Source organism: Schistocerca gregaria, chromosome 2 (genome assembly GCF_023897955.1).
Source record: "Schistocerca gregaria isolate iqSchGreg1 chromosome 2, iqSchGreg1.2, whole genome shotgun sequence".
Lineage (NCBI taxonomy): Eukaryota > Metazoa > Arthropoda > Insecta > Orthoptera > Acrididae > Schistocerca > Schistocerca gregaria.
In genome coordinates this window covers 36,726,872-36,742,361 of record NC_064921.1, presented here as the reverse complement: position 1 = coordinate 36,742,361, position 15,490 = coordinate 36,726,872, and the positions used below count along the sequence as shown (strand labels likewise).

General features: G+C 39.6%; 1 protein-coding gene across 1 annotated transcript in view; it reads left to right on the top strand.

The window, feature by feature from the left end:
- LOC126336269 (putative E3 ubiquitin-protein ligase UNKL) overlaps positions 1–15,490 on the top strand; it is a 253,332-nt gene that overhangs the window by 1,519 nt on the left and 236,323 nt on the right. The window lies entirely within an intron of this gene.

The window sequence follows — 15,490 nt, the reverse complement described above, 5'->3', positions numbered from 1 at the left end:
ACATAGGCCTAGGTAATTGTCAGATTTTTTATAGAATCCTGATTGAGTACAACATATGATTACTGAATGTTGAGTGCAGTCTCACTACCAGCCTGGAGACTTGCCTGAGATTTTCTTCCCATACTTCTAGGACCCACCTGTGTCCCTTGTACAGTACAGTACAGTAAGCATGCTGAGTGTTGTGACTGGATAATTGCTTGTACTTAGTGCTCTACCAATCTATATGTTCATCAAAATGCTAGTGCAGCAAAATAAGGAATTCTGAACACAAAATTGCAGGGATAAGGCAAGCTATATTTTAACATACATAATTACAGAACACAATGCATTAAAGTACATTGTTAAGGAACAATGTGGAATCACTCCTCCTCCCCCCGCTCCCCACAAACACACACACAAAATATATCAAAGACTGGAAAATCCAGAATGGAATATAATAATATTGTGAAAAGAATAGTTGCTACTCACCATATAGTGGAGATGTTGAGTTGCAGATAGGCACAGCAAAAGGACTGTCAGAAGGTAAGCTTATAGCCAACAAGGGCTTCATGGAAAATACACACACACACACACACACACACACACACACACACACACACACACACACACACTTACATACACGACCAATGACTACAGCCACTGGCTTCAGCTGCCAGAGACTATGGTCAGTTGTGTGTGTGTGTGTGTGTGTGTGTGTGTGTGTGTGTGTGTGATAGAGAGAGAGAGAGAGAGAGAGAGAGAGAGAGAGAGAGAGAGAGATTTCTGATCACGGCCTTGTTGGCCAAAAGCTTACTCTCTGACAGTCGTTTTGTTGTTCCCATCTGTGACTCAGCACCTCTGCTATATGGTGAGTAGCAACTATTCTTTTCATTGTATTGTTATATTCCATCCCGGATATTCCATTGTTTGATTGTCCCATTCCTCTCCCATATGCACTTACTTATCAAGAGGTCACAGTTGTGAAGTAAGTCTTCTCAGAATAATAGCAAGCTCTGCATTTCTGTGTCTCAATTTATCTTTTCTCTTTCAAAGAATTTTTCGAATGACTACTAAACTGATCTACTGTCAGAAGAGAACTCTTTTTTTTTTTTTCTTTCAATAAAGCATTAGTCTTTCTCTCCTATACTCTATTAATCCATAATTTCAACCAGCCTCATCCATTCAACCGGTGTTTGAGAAGATTTTGCCATTGTTTTGCACTTGAAAATGACCATCAACACAACATGAAAAGACCACAATGTAGTGCATTTTCTCATGTCCACTTGTTTTGTAGTTACAGTTTTATCATCTTTCATGGCAATGGTTCTGTTACTTGCACATCAAATGTCAAAGGAGTTTCGTCCATATTTGCTGTTTGGATTAGTTCCACACTGCTGTTTCCGTGTGGTTCTAGGTGCTTCAGTCTGGAATTGCACTGCTGTTACGGTCACAGGTCCGAATCCTGCCTCGGGCATGGATGTGTGTCATGGCCTTAAGTTAGTTAGGTTTAAGTAGTTCTAAGTCGAGGGGACTGATGACCTCAGATGTTACGTCCCCTAGTGCTTAGAGCCATTTGAACCATTTTTGAATGATACCAAAATACCAACTCCTACAGTAAACACTACGGAAATTGGCATCAGACATTTCCCTTGATGACAGCTGATGATACGAAAACACCAATACCTACACATAAAACTTCGAAAATTAGGATAAATCATTTCCCTTGGTGTATATAGGACAACCATAGCTATTGATTCGAAAAAACAAACACCAACGACTATGAAAAACAAAACCATAAAACACACACACACACACACACACACACACACACACAGAGAGAGAGAGAGAGAGAGAGAGAGAGAGAGAGAGAGAGAGATAGAGAGAGAGAGAGAGAGAGAGAGAGAGAGGGGGGGGGGGGGGGGGTGCAGGCACCATCAAACACAAGACGACATCTAAAACACAACCAACTCATAAACTCCGTGCCTTAGTAACGTCACACACCATAAAACCCTTTCACCACGGGTCAAAGAAGATGGATGGAATCTGACACTTCTGTTGACCCATATTTTGTTTTTGATTCGCATGACGCTTCATAAACCTGTAGCACCACCTAACTCCATCTTTAAAGTCTGTTAAGTTCTGTTGTATCACTAGTTTTAGTATTTGAATAATTTTGTATTCATTCCAATGCCGTTTTGATAGCGTCCTTGATTTCATTTCAATATGTCATCATCTAGTTTTGGCAGTTTTGCATTCAGTCCTCTGTTTCTACATTTAGTCTTCCTCATTCTTTTTTTCAGTGCCAATCACAAATGGTTTTTTTCTTGGCAGGGCCCAAAATATCGCTCAGTTGCTGTATTCCCGTGTTGTTCTACATGTGCTATTACTTTGGATTTATAGTCCACAACATATTAATATCTGTTTATTTTTTCTATTACATAACTAGTTACTAACAGAAATATTGTGCTATTACCAACAACACAGATCTCTTTCACTTCAAGTCCACTGGCTCCGTAGACTAGTGGCACAGCACAGGCTAGGCAGTGTTCTGTATTTCTGATGGCAGGGTGGGAGGGAGAAGTCTTAGCAAGCTTATGAATCCCTGTGGCTTGCATTTGTCGCATTGGTGCACTGTTGCTGCCAGTTGAATCCAGTGTTGCCAGATAGAGAGAGATTTCCTGTGGGATTATATATTTGGCCATTTTTTAGACTGGCAGAAATTGTAAATCAAAAAAGTGTAAGATGCACTTGAATTTTGGAATCTTATAGTCTGTAAAATACTGCTGTACCTCTCCCAACTCATGCATGTTAAACTTGGTTTTGAATAGTCTTTTTAAATTGTTTGTTTATTATTCATCTTTAGTTAGAATCAAGAAATCATCCAGCCATGTAGCTATTATTCTGAACTCTGCTTTACTTCTTCTATAGTAGGTACCAGGATTTGCCTTAGATTGTTTCATACTCATTTTAAGGTTTCATGTAGACATCTGTTACAGTAACAACCACTTTGTTTCAGTCCATAAATACTTTTCATCACTTGCCATATTTCTCCAGATGAGTTTTTCTAGTTTCTTCTGGTGAGATCACATGTATTTCTTCATCTAATTTCAGATTTACATATGCTATCTTCATATCCATTTGCTAAATTAGTAAAATTTTTTTTTTTTTTTGCTAAGGTGAAAAGGCACCTAAGTTTCCACCCATTCAAAAATTTTCTTTTGAAAAAGTCTCTTTCTGGGGCATCTTTCCATTGTGGAGATTTTGAACCACTCATAGTCTCTGCAACTGTTGTAGGTTCATCATTAAAAGGTTGGGCTGCATACACTTCATAATCACGATATTCCTTAGGTTTAGGTGTATGAGAAAAACATATTTTCTTCTTCTTCTTTGTCCTCTACAACTGTATCTTCATAGAATGTCACAAATAACACATGCATGATGATCATTCCATTTGGGGTCTGTGGAAGGTACAATTGCATTTTTGTTTTTTGTTGGAAATATTTATTGTGTATGCTTGTTTTCCTGACACATGATGTGTGCATCCAGAAGGATCTCCTGACTATGGATCAAATGGTTCAAATGGCTCTGAGCACTATGGGACTTAACTTCTGAGGTCATCAGTCCCCTAGACTTAGAACTACCTAAACCTAACTAACCTAAGGACCTCACACACATCCATGCCCAAGGCAGGATTCGAACCTGCCACCGCCGCAGTCACGCCTAGAACCGCTCGGCCACTCCGGCCGGCTAAGTATGGATCAGTTGGAACATAAAGTACATGTAATCCGACCACTGTGTTCATTGTCATCTTCTTTCTCATCTTAAGTTTCTGTTTCTTTTCGAGACGTAATGTTTATTAAAGTTGGGGATGTTAAGGAAGAGGTTGTATTGTCTTGATGACACTCTTTTACTTCATTTTTATAATTGTCAAGAAAGACATCACCACTACTGATCATCATCTTCTTATACATAGGATTCATGGGTCAGTAACCCTTTGAGGCTTGACAATAGCCTACAAATATGTACTTTTAAGACTTTGGGTACCATTTTTCCTTCCATTATTCCAGGATCTATACAATAACTTCACATCAAAAAATTTGTAAGTGTCATAAATTTTGCTTTCTTCCTGTCTGCACTTCATAGGGAGTTGAATTTTTTACTTCTTTGGTAGGCAATCAGTTGATCAAATATACAGCCATGGATACCGTCTCTGCCCAAAATCACTTAGGTAACCCAGCATCTGTGAACATACTTCTTGCTGTTTTAACAATACTCCTGTTTTCTCTGTGTGCAGCTCCATTCTGGGATGAATTCTATCTGATGGTGACTTGGTGTCTAAGTCCTACTTTCTTCAAATTTTTATTGAATTTTCTATTGGTTCTTTGCATTTACCACAATTTTCCTTACCTGTTACCTTGTACTCTGATAATGGAATGCATTTTCTGTTTACGTTCCCAAGTCTTTTATGCCATAAGAAACATTTTGCAGAGTACACATGATGGTTTACATCTTCATATATGTCTTTAACAGTATCTAACTTGAAAATTCCCCTTTCATAAGTCGCCAGAGCCATAATTTCCCCATGTTGAGTAACTATTTTTGCTACATTTATATTGAAGATTACTCTGTTGCCCATCCACTGTGGATATACCCATGTGTTTTATTAGTGACAGTATAAAGATTTGTTTTCTCTGTGATAATATGCACTGATGCTCTTGAATCAAACATCCATTCTGGTTCTCTGTTATCCATTTTTCCTCAAGAGTAATAAGTGGAAAGTGCCTAACCTTGATTAGCTGCCCTCCTTTCTAGACTATTCGCATCATACTTTTTTTCCTTTGTTTGTGTCCTTTTATGGCACTGGGGTGCAATTTTAACCCATCTTGTGACAGTTGTAGCACTTTACTAGTTTCTTACTTTACTACTTTCCATCATAGAATAAAGTACTGTAGCTAATTTCCTTCTCCAGGGTATGACACACTGATGTACTTTTCGCTTCCTGCAGGACTTCACTTTCACTCTGTCTCCCACGATTGGTAAGCATGCTTCCTCTCTCCATAACCATGGGTGCATATTTTTCAGGTAGTTCTGCTTAATAATGTGCCTGTTCATTCATCGACAATCTTGAACCCAATGCTCCTTAATCTGTTTGATGTAGATATTATCTTGTTAATCTACTCGTCCACATTTTTACAAATATTGAGTCAAGTGGTCATAAATTCACAGAGTAATCAGACTTTCCTCGGAAGGCTGCCATTTTCAAATACATACTGTAACTAGTCCCAAATTTCTTTTTTGCCATAGCAATTTTCTCTGTGTACTTGACTCACTGGATCAGTTAATAGCATCAACTTTGATTTTGCTTCCTGGTCCTTATGTGCATAATTTTTCTCAATAGGCTTCATTGTACCATTCATTAGGCCTCATAAATCATCCAGATATAAGTATGATTCCACGCCAAGTTTCCATGTGGCATAGTTCTTGAGATCTACAATTTGCAGCATTTATGCCACACTCAGTTTTCACTTATCTTTACTGGTGGTAAAGACAGTATTAAATTAATGCAAATTTCTGCGCCATTTCCTCATCACGATAGCTTTCACTGCACCCCACTATTGTGGTGATTCTTTCCTTCTACAAGGGTGTGTTGAAAACTAATTTTTATATGAAAACCCTTCAAGCATTTTAGAAAAAACAAACTTCATTAACATTCTTCGTGTCTACATATTTATTTCTCAATATAGTCACCCTGGCGACACACACATTTCTTCCAATAAGAGATCAAATTGTTGAAACCATCACTGTAGAATGTTTGAAATAGTTGAATGAACCACAGCCTCACCTCTGCTTGAATCCCTTTATCACAGTCAAAGTGAAGTCCATAAAGGTGTTCTTTAAGAAGTGGAAACATGTGAAAATTGGATGGAGCCTAGTCAGGACTGTATTGTAGGATGATCGATGGACAGTAAACCTTATAAGATGTTGGATTTTCAAAGGTGTCTCAGCGTTTGTGTGTGATCTAGTATTGTTGTGCTAAAGGAGAGAGTGCTCCATGCATGGGCAAACTTTTCTGCAGTTAGAAACTTGACTACAGTACGCTGGTTGTCACGTATTGACATAGTTACATTGCACACTGCAGTATTGCACACTACAATTCCAAGCCCTCTTGTCAGTTATGGTGAAAAGTCGACCGAGTAATATGCATGACATATAATACCTCAACAGAGACTGAGAATAGAATAAGAAATAGTGTAGTCTGGCTCTTCAGCTGACAGAGACTGTGGTCGCGAGCACTTTTGTGTGTGTGTGTGTGTGTGTGTGTGTGTGTGTGTGTGTGTGTGTGTGTGTGTGTGGGAGGGGGGGGGGGGCGGTGTCTATTTTTGACAAAGGCCTTGCTGGCTGAAAGATTGTCTTGTTGTCTTGTGTGTCAGACTTTTTTTTGTGCCTGCATCTCAGCATCTCCACTATATGGTGAGTAGCTGTCCTCTTTGTAATATTGTTACATTCCCTCCTGGATTTTCAGTTGTTTGATAAGAAATTTGGACGCATTACTTTTTCAGCATGTCATCATATGTTTCAGACTTAATATTGAAAATGCCTTTACTTCATGCTGAACCCATAACCCAGTGGAACTAATGCATCAAAATAAGTCATTCTGTATACAAAATTGCAGGAATAAGACAAGTTATATGTACTGAAATGGAATGAGCACCTAGGCTCAGTCACCAGTAAATGACACAGTAGACTTATGTTTTCGGACTTTGGTGGAATAGTGGTAAAATTCCATCAGTCTGCAGAGGAGATACTTAAAAATAACACACGCAAACCACTCTAGAATATTGATCAAGGGTTTGGGGCACATACCAAATTGGAATATATGAGAAAGTTGAATGTATACAGAGAAGGGTAGCACTTACGGGAGTGTGTCACAGAGCTGCTGAAGAAACTGAACGGGTATGCTCTTGAAGGTAGATGTAAACTGTCCTGAGAAAGCATACGGACAAAGTTTCAAGAACCGACTTCAATTGATGACTCTTAAAAATATACCCGTAGCCCCCTCCTTGCTTCCTCCCCCCCCCCCCCCCCCTCTCTCTCACCACACCCCACCTCAAGTATCATCATCAGTGATTACATTTGAAAGAAACTCCAGATCTTCCTCTAACATCAACTTTAACTGCATGCAGACATGCATACGAGTGTCCTTTTGTTTTGGAATCGACAGTCTTGGAACCAATCGTGCATAAACACATGTCATCTGTAATTTTTCTGTCACCAACGTGTGGTTTCAGAAGGTGATATTAAGGAAATTCATCGATCCTCTCTCACAGTGACAGCAGCAGTGTTGATGTTTTCTTCCTTAAGAACAGTAACTGTAGCACCGGGTCCATGTTCCTTTGAAACTAATTGTCTCCCCTCCTTAAACATTTTAAACCACCTTCGAGCTGTGCTACAGGGAAGAACAGACTCTCCATAGACCTCCTGAAACATTGTATAGGCCTCAGCTGAAGATTTGTTGAAACGAAAGCAGAATTTCAAAGCAGCGTATTGTTCATCACGTGTTACCTCCATTGCAGTGGTAGGCGATACTGAACATCTCTGACCTTGCCTGCTTCTCACAGGCAGGAACCAGGAGTCCCAACAGTGAAACTACTAAGGCAGGTTTGTTGCACATTAAGTTAACAGAATATCATAAAATTAAATTTTAGTGTGAGGAATTATGACCATAAAAAATTATGATCATTCTTTATTGAACAGCCCTTGTATTATAGCGCTAGTTCCCACCTGCTGGGTTGTTAGAAACTGGTGTCTGGGGGAAGAAAACAGATGGCACATGTTGTGAAACAGGTACTGAGGTAGTGACTGTCATGTTGTAGAGCATGCTGTGCAACAGGATATTATTTGTTACCTGTATACACACTCTGCTTACAACCACTCATGCTAACTAATAATTTGGTGGTAGTCATGCTGATGGAGAAGGCTCAACAATGTTTACAAAACAGCTGGTATATGAAATGTGTAATTTCACAGGTGGCTCTCTCTTTGATAGTATATGTGAAACAACATGTCGCATACCAGCTATTGTGTAAACACTGTTTGATCTTTTATATGGGCATGGCTACTACCAAGTTATCAGTTAGGATGAATGGTCATAGACCGAGTGTTTATACCGCCAACAAACAATATCCTGTTGCAAAGATGCTGTACAAAATGACAGTCATGATCTCGGTTTTGTTTCACCAGACATGCCGTCTGGATTCTTCCCCCAGACACGTTTCTCAGAACTCTGCGGGCCGGAACTGGCGCTACACATATCCTTGGGTCTTGCTACCCACCTGGCCATAATTTAATTTAATTTCTTCAGTCTCAGCCTTTCTTCATAGTAACTATTCCTTTCGTCACTGTGCTTCAGTTAACTATATCTTTCATTTTCTAACATGTCTTGTTTTTCATCATACCCCTCCCACCCCTATTACATGGAATCCACTTAGCTTTCTGGTCTTATTAGCATGTGTACAATGTTTTAGCAGCAAAATAGTATTGCCTATTACTCTATCCTCCACCTTTAAGCTGTCGGGCTTTCAAATCCTGTCAGGTGCAGTCCCCAACAGTCAGTCTTTTCCTTCTAATCCCATTTGGTGAGTCTCCAATGACATGGGGTTCTGGGTGACTTTTTCAAACCTAACCCATTTTCCAAACCTCAGCAGCCCTGTTCCTTCACCCCTCTTCTTTCACCTACAACCCTTCTGCCAGAAGAAGGACTCACTGGCTTCAAAAGCATGCAAACTATAATACCTTTTTATTTGTATTTTCTCCCATCACCACTTGGTGAGTAGATTTTGTTATTTATCCAATTACTGGTATTTTTCTAAAATTGATATAGAGGTCTAGCATATATTTTTTTTCTGAGATATTCCTGATCATGAGATGAAATGTTCTGTATGATATGAGATGGAATTGCCTCATTACACTCTGTTCTTGCTGCACACATGTACATGTACAAAATATGTTGTTCATGTATACCCAATGCAATCACACAAATAGAATAAATGAGGGCTCATCTGTGTGACTAGTGCCATGAGCTGGCTCGGAAACACTTTCAAAGGCTAGTAAGTTGTTGGTTTTTGTGTTGTCATTGTTCACACTCAAGTTTCCAGAAAATTTACTTCATCTTTCTTCTAGATCTTTTGCTATGTTTCCAATTTACGCAAATGTTTTAAGTCTACCTTTGGGGATGTAAGTCATAGTGAGTTCCGTTAAACACTTATTATCACAATTATCAATTGGTTTCTTTTGTCTTTACAGCAGCTTATTACAAAATTTCAGCTGATAAAAATTGCAACAACTGCCAGAAATTGATTTATTTATCACTCTGTCACAACTAGAGTCATGAACATAAAGGCTTATCTTCAGGTGAAAAACACATGAACATAAGCAAGATACAAAGTTTATAATCAGAACTAACATTTACTTGAATGTATCAGTGCTGCTGTATTAGTTATCAGGTGAGGGCCAAGGACCTTAATTTGTGATTAGATCTCCACGAGAATACATAAGACATCCCTAGCTTTGTGCCTGTACTTTTAGTAAAATATGCACCTGTCATCCACAAAATGACAGAGAACATGAGGCAAAATGAAACCTTACAAAGAAAATGATAGTAAGTACCAAATCCACAGAAATGGACAAGAATCTCCCAGTAGATTCAGCTTACTAACAACTGCAGTGAGTAAACCACAGGTGAAATGGCCAGGACATTGGCTCAGCTCATACTGAATGCGCGGATCATGTCCACACAAGACCACCCAGGCATGTGTATGTGGAACTGGAGGCTCAATGTTGCAGCCCAGTGGTTGTAGACATCCGTAAGAAATGGTAAGACTAAACCCTACCAAGACATGGCAGTACAAGAAGATGGGGAACATCCATACAGAACTAAAATCTGGATTCACTGGTATGAAAAGCACTATAATTGACAAATACTGTACTTCAGAAATGTACAAACATGTTCAACATGGAACCACATATTAAAAACCAGCAAACACCAGAGTGGTGGGTTTAAAGCGCAATAAATGTAATGATGAGTGTCGAAAACAGTAATAGTGTACTTGCAGTTAGCATATTGTATGACAATGTGAAATCAGTGTAAACATACAAAGAGCTAAAAATAACTTGCAAAGGAAAAACTAAAAATAAAGTAGCCAGTGTACCAATATAAAGCACAGAGGCTGAAATATAACCTCTTTAAAAAGATCAGATAGGACTTGTATCCTAAAAGTCATACAAGATGAAAAAGTGGGCTAGACAGTCCTTAGAATTGTGAATTGTGTTTTATACACCTCATGACGTACATTTGCAATCAATTTGTTTTGTGTATAAGACACATGTCAAAAATTTATAAAACAATTGCAATGCTTTTTACATTAATAAATAATAGCACTATAATAAATAATGACACTATAAGGATAATACATTGTACCCAGCTCAAATTTCCAGTTTGTCCCGCATGAATTCATCCACTGAGTAATAACACTTCAGTGTCAGTACCTCATATAGCTTTCTTTTAAATGAACCTAAATTCATCTGCATCAACTTGTTCCCTTTTAATGTATTACAAATTTTCATTCCCATGAATTGAGGTCCCTGGGCATACAGTCTGAAGCGGTGGGTGGATAAGTACACTTAAGAAAAATATGAACTTCTGTAGACACTAAATGTTTCAACACTTTTTTATGCTGAAATGTGAAGTAGAACATGGTCAAAACTAGGTCAAAAGTAATGTAAAAATAATACACTAAATAGAAAGCAACAATTTGGCCACCACATTCAAAAAACCACATAGTACAAATTTTTTAACTGGAAAAACAGTGGAAAATATGATATCTATGTAATGTAAACATTTCATAGGGGGTCTGAAATGAATGTTACCGTAGTATTTTTATGAAACCTGCACATTAACAACTACAAGCGGCGAACAGCAAAATGCCGTGAACCACAGACAGAATGGACAGCCTACCAGTTTTGTGTCGAGGTGGATCTCTCGTGCGTTCTGTACAAACAGTCAGAATTAGCCAGAAGGATATGGTGTAGTTTTAAGTGCACAATAAGGGTGAACTCTGGATTAGTTTTGAGGCATTTCATTATTTCCACCTCATCTAAAATATGCAGTAAATTGCCTGTAGGTTTTGGATGTAAAATATTTTAATTTTTAGAAATATTCATAATAGCATGTCCCTCCAGTCATAAATGACATGACACCTGCCTTTTTCATACCTCCATTAGACATAAAGAGGTTACGGAACCAGACCTTTTTAAGGTCACGGGTATTTGTAGTATTCATTGTGATTTTTGCCTGTTAAAATATGTTGGTCAGATGGAGAGGAGCTTTAATGTTAGATTTAAAGAGCATGCTGATCAGACAAATTCAAAAACAGTGTTCAGTGTACATTTATGTATGGAGGGACACACTATTACGAATATTTCCAAAAATCTGATTTTTTGTAATCGTCGGTCTTCCATTTGGATCAACATGCCCCGTCACGAACTCCTGTCCTTTGTCAACTTTTCCATCTCAAAGTAGCACTTGCAACCTATGTGCTCAATTATTTGCTGGATGTATTCCAGTTTCTATCTTTCTCTACAGTTTTTACCCTCTACAGCTCCCTCTTGTACCCTGATGTCTCAACACATGCCCTATCATCCTGCCCCTTCTTCTTGTCAGTGTTTTCCACATATTCCTTTCCTTGTCGATTCTGTGGAGAACCTCCTCATTCCTTGCCTTACTAGTCCACCAAATTTTCAACATTCTTCTGTAGCATCACATCTCAAAATCTTAGGTTATCTTCCATTCTAGTTTCCCCACAGTCCATGTTTCTATACCATACAATGTACAAATGTACATTCTCGGAAATTTCTTCCTCAAATTAAGGCCTGTAAATGTTGTGCGACTATGGCCTCCCGTAGGGTAGACCATTCGCCGAGTGCAAGTATTTTGATTTGACACCACTTTGGTGACTTGCACGTCGATGGAGATGAAATGATAATGATTAGGACAACACAACACCCAGTCCCTGAGTGGAGAAAATCTCCGACCCAGCCGGGAATCAAACCCGGTCCCTTAGGATTGACATTCTGTCGCGCTGACCACTCGGCTTCCGGGGGCGGACATTAAGGTCTGTGTTTGATACTCGTAGACTTCTCTTGGCGAGGAATGCCCTTTTCCAGTACTCGTCTGCTTTTTATGTTCTCCTTGCTCTGTCCATAGTGGGTTATTTTGCTGCCTTGATAGCAGAATTCCTTACTTCATCCACTTCGTGATCACCAGTCCTGCTGTTAAGTTTCTCACTGTTCTCATTTCTGCTACTTCTCTCATTATTGTTGTCCATCTTTGATTTATTCTCAGTGTATATTCTGTACCCATTAAACTGTTTATTTCGGTCAACAGAGCCTTTAATTCTTCTTCACTTTCAGCGAGGATAGCAATGTCGTCACCAAATCTTTATCATTAATATCCTTTCACGCTGAATTTTAATCCCGCAGTTGAATCTTTCTTTTATTTCCCTCATTGCTTCTTTGGTGCATAGATTGTATACTAGGGACAAAAGACTGCATATCTGTGTTACACATTGTTTAATCAGAGCATTTCATTCTTGATCTCTCATGCTTATTGCTCCCTCTTGGTTCTTGTACATATTATATATTACCCATCTGTCCCTGTAGCTTACCCCATCTTTTCTCAGGATTTCAAACATGTTGCCCCATTTTATGTTGTTGAACTCTTTTTTTATATTTTACATTGGTAAAAAGCCCATCTGCTGAAGTGACTGAGAGCCTTGTAGTATGGTCAATTCAAACTCCCACAAACCAACCATCCAACCCATCTGCTGAATATTTTATAAGAGGTGGAAATAATGAAATGCCTCAGAACTGACCTGGAGTTCACACATAATGGGAAGTTAGAATTAAGGCATCACGACCTTTCGTCAAATTTTGATTGTTTGTACAGAACATACATTGGGATTTATTGAGTTGATTTGGGGGAAGAGACCGAACAGCGAGGTCATCAGTCTCATTGGATTAGGGAAGGATGGGGATAATAGTTAAGATATCTGTTCCCTCTGCGGCTAATGGAGTTTAGTTATTTACCGCTTGTAATCATTAATATGCAGGTTGCGATTCAGAACTGATACGGCAGTATTCATTTTAGGATCCCTTTGGATGTTTTCTTTGCATAGATTTTATATTATATTGTGATTTTTTTCAATTAAAAATATATTGCTATATGTTCTCCATAATGTGGTAGCCCAATTTTCACTTCATATTTAGTACAGGTTTTGAACTTATTTTTGGTGTAGTTGTATTACTAGTTATCCTACTTCATGCTTCAGCATAAAAAAGTGTCCACCCATTACCAGTGTATAGTAGTTTATATTTTTGTTAAGTGTATTGTTCTAAGGACTGGCTATCCTACTTTCTGATCTTGTATGACTGTTTTCCATTTTAGGCTGTAGGTTCTATCTGTTTTTATGCCAATACACTGGTGACTTTACTTTCCTATTTTAGTTCACAAGTTGTCTTTAACCCTTTGCATAATAGAAGTGCATGACTTCTCATTGTAAAATAATATATGATGTTGGGTGTGAGAAGTGATGATATGGTTTTCCAGAATTTTTGTCGGGTGGATGCATTTTAAGCAGGCCACTCTTAATTTTGTTGGGTTTTAGATGTGGTACCATGCACATTTATGAAGCGGTATGTCTTTTACTGGTGTTTTGTAATGTTTTGCTGTTGTACTTCACTTTTTACTTCCTTGCACAAATGTCTTCCACGAGTTCCCCTTACCATTGTATGTGATACTGTAAATGTGTCAAAGTACTTTACATTGTTAGCTGTTTTTCATACCAGTGATTCCAGATTTTGGTACTGGTAGACATTCTCTTATCTTCTCGTGCTGTCACGTACTTAAATTCTGAGTCAAGTTTGGTATTACTGTAGGTTATTTGTATTTGCAGCCCCCAGCCTACTGTGTCGGTCCTTCAGTTCTGTGCACACACTCCCGGGCAGCCTTCCGTGGACACAACAGGTGCACTCAGTACTAGTTGCGCCGACTTCCTGTCTGCTTTTCTGCTTTGCCTGTCGTTTGCTAACTCTTAATTGCCTGTCACCTGTATCTACTGGGGGGGGGGGGGGGTGTTCCATATCTGTTTCTTTGATTTCATTCTTGCCATCATTTTCTTCATAGCACTTTTTCTCGTGTCACACTCTGTCATTTTACAGAAGACAGACATTTTAAATGCCAACTTTGGGCCCCCCTGCAGAGCCAGGGGTTGGAATAGGCCCGATGTATTCCTGCCTGTCGTAAGAGGTGACTAAAAGGAGTCTCTCACTTTTTGGCCCTATGAGTTCAGATCCCATTCTATGGTTTGACCTGCCACTTTCAAAATTCTACAGAAGTGCGGGCCATATGGAGAACGACACCTTATGTGGTGCATGAGTTATCTGTAGTGCCCTTACATTAGATCTCCTGATTCTCTTGTCATGGCTTTGCATCTTCACCTGCTATTCAACTATTTGGGTGAGGACACTTTTTGGGGTATGTAATCTTCTTCCATTGTCTCCTGTCCTCTATCGCCTCCACGACAACATTGGATTTCTCTGCGCCTAATATCCAGCACGGTAGCCACTCTATTTTGATGGCGCCATCGTGTACCCATTTGGTGGTAGCCTCCTGAAAACACAGGGATCGAACTGCTGATACCTGAGCTGTAAACTCGCCGTGTATGCCAAGGAGTAGATGCCCGTCTTCCTCGGGCATCGGGACTTCGGCAATGGCCATCGTGTCAGTTGGCCTTTGCTGTGGCTGGGTGGCACCTATGGGGAGAGCACCTGATCGGAGTGGATGGCATCGAGGCGGACGACCCGCAATGAAGTGAAATAAGTCATCTCTTGCTGGTGACTGTACGGCACCAGCAGTCTCAAAGAAGGGCGCAATCGAATACAATGCTGACAGGTATGACCTTATATCGTTTCCCTCCCTTGCTACACCGTGGGAGGAACGTAGGGCTACAGAACAGACAGAGCCGTATTTGCCTCAGTTTTTAGTCTGTAGCAGAACTGACGGGGACTGCTTTCTACCTAAGGAGCCTCAATTTTTGGTTGAACACCTTGAGGATAAGTTTGGGGAAGTGACTGTGCTGTCCAAGATGTGGAACGGTCCAGTCTTGATTTGGACAGCATCCCCAGCCCAGTCGCGAATGTTACTCGCCTGTGACAAGCTGGATGATATTCCTGTGTCCGTTACTCCCCATAACAACCTCAACATGGTCCAGGGGATCATTTTCCTTTGCGATCTCCTCTTGCAGTCTGACAACAAACTAAGCGCCAATTTAGAATGGTGGGATGTTCATTTTATCCGGCATGTTTACATGGGACACAAAGACAACAGGGTTGCTACTGGTCCCTTATCTTGGCCTTCGGGGGTGATTCATTGCGCGAAAAGGTCAAGGTGATGGTT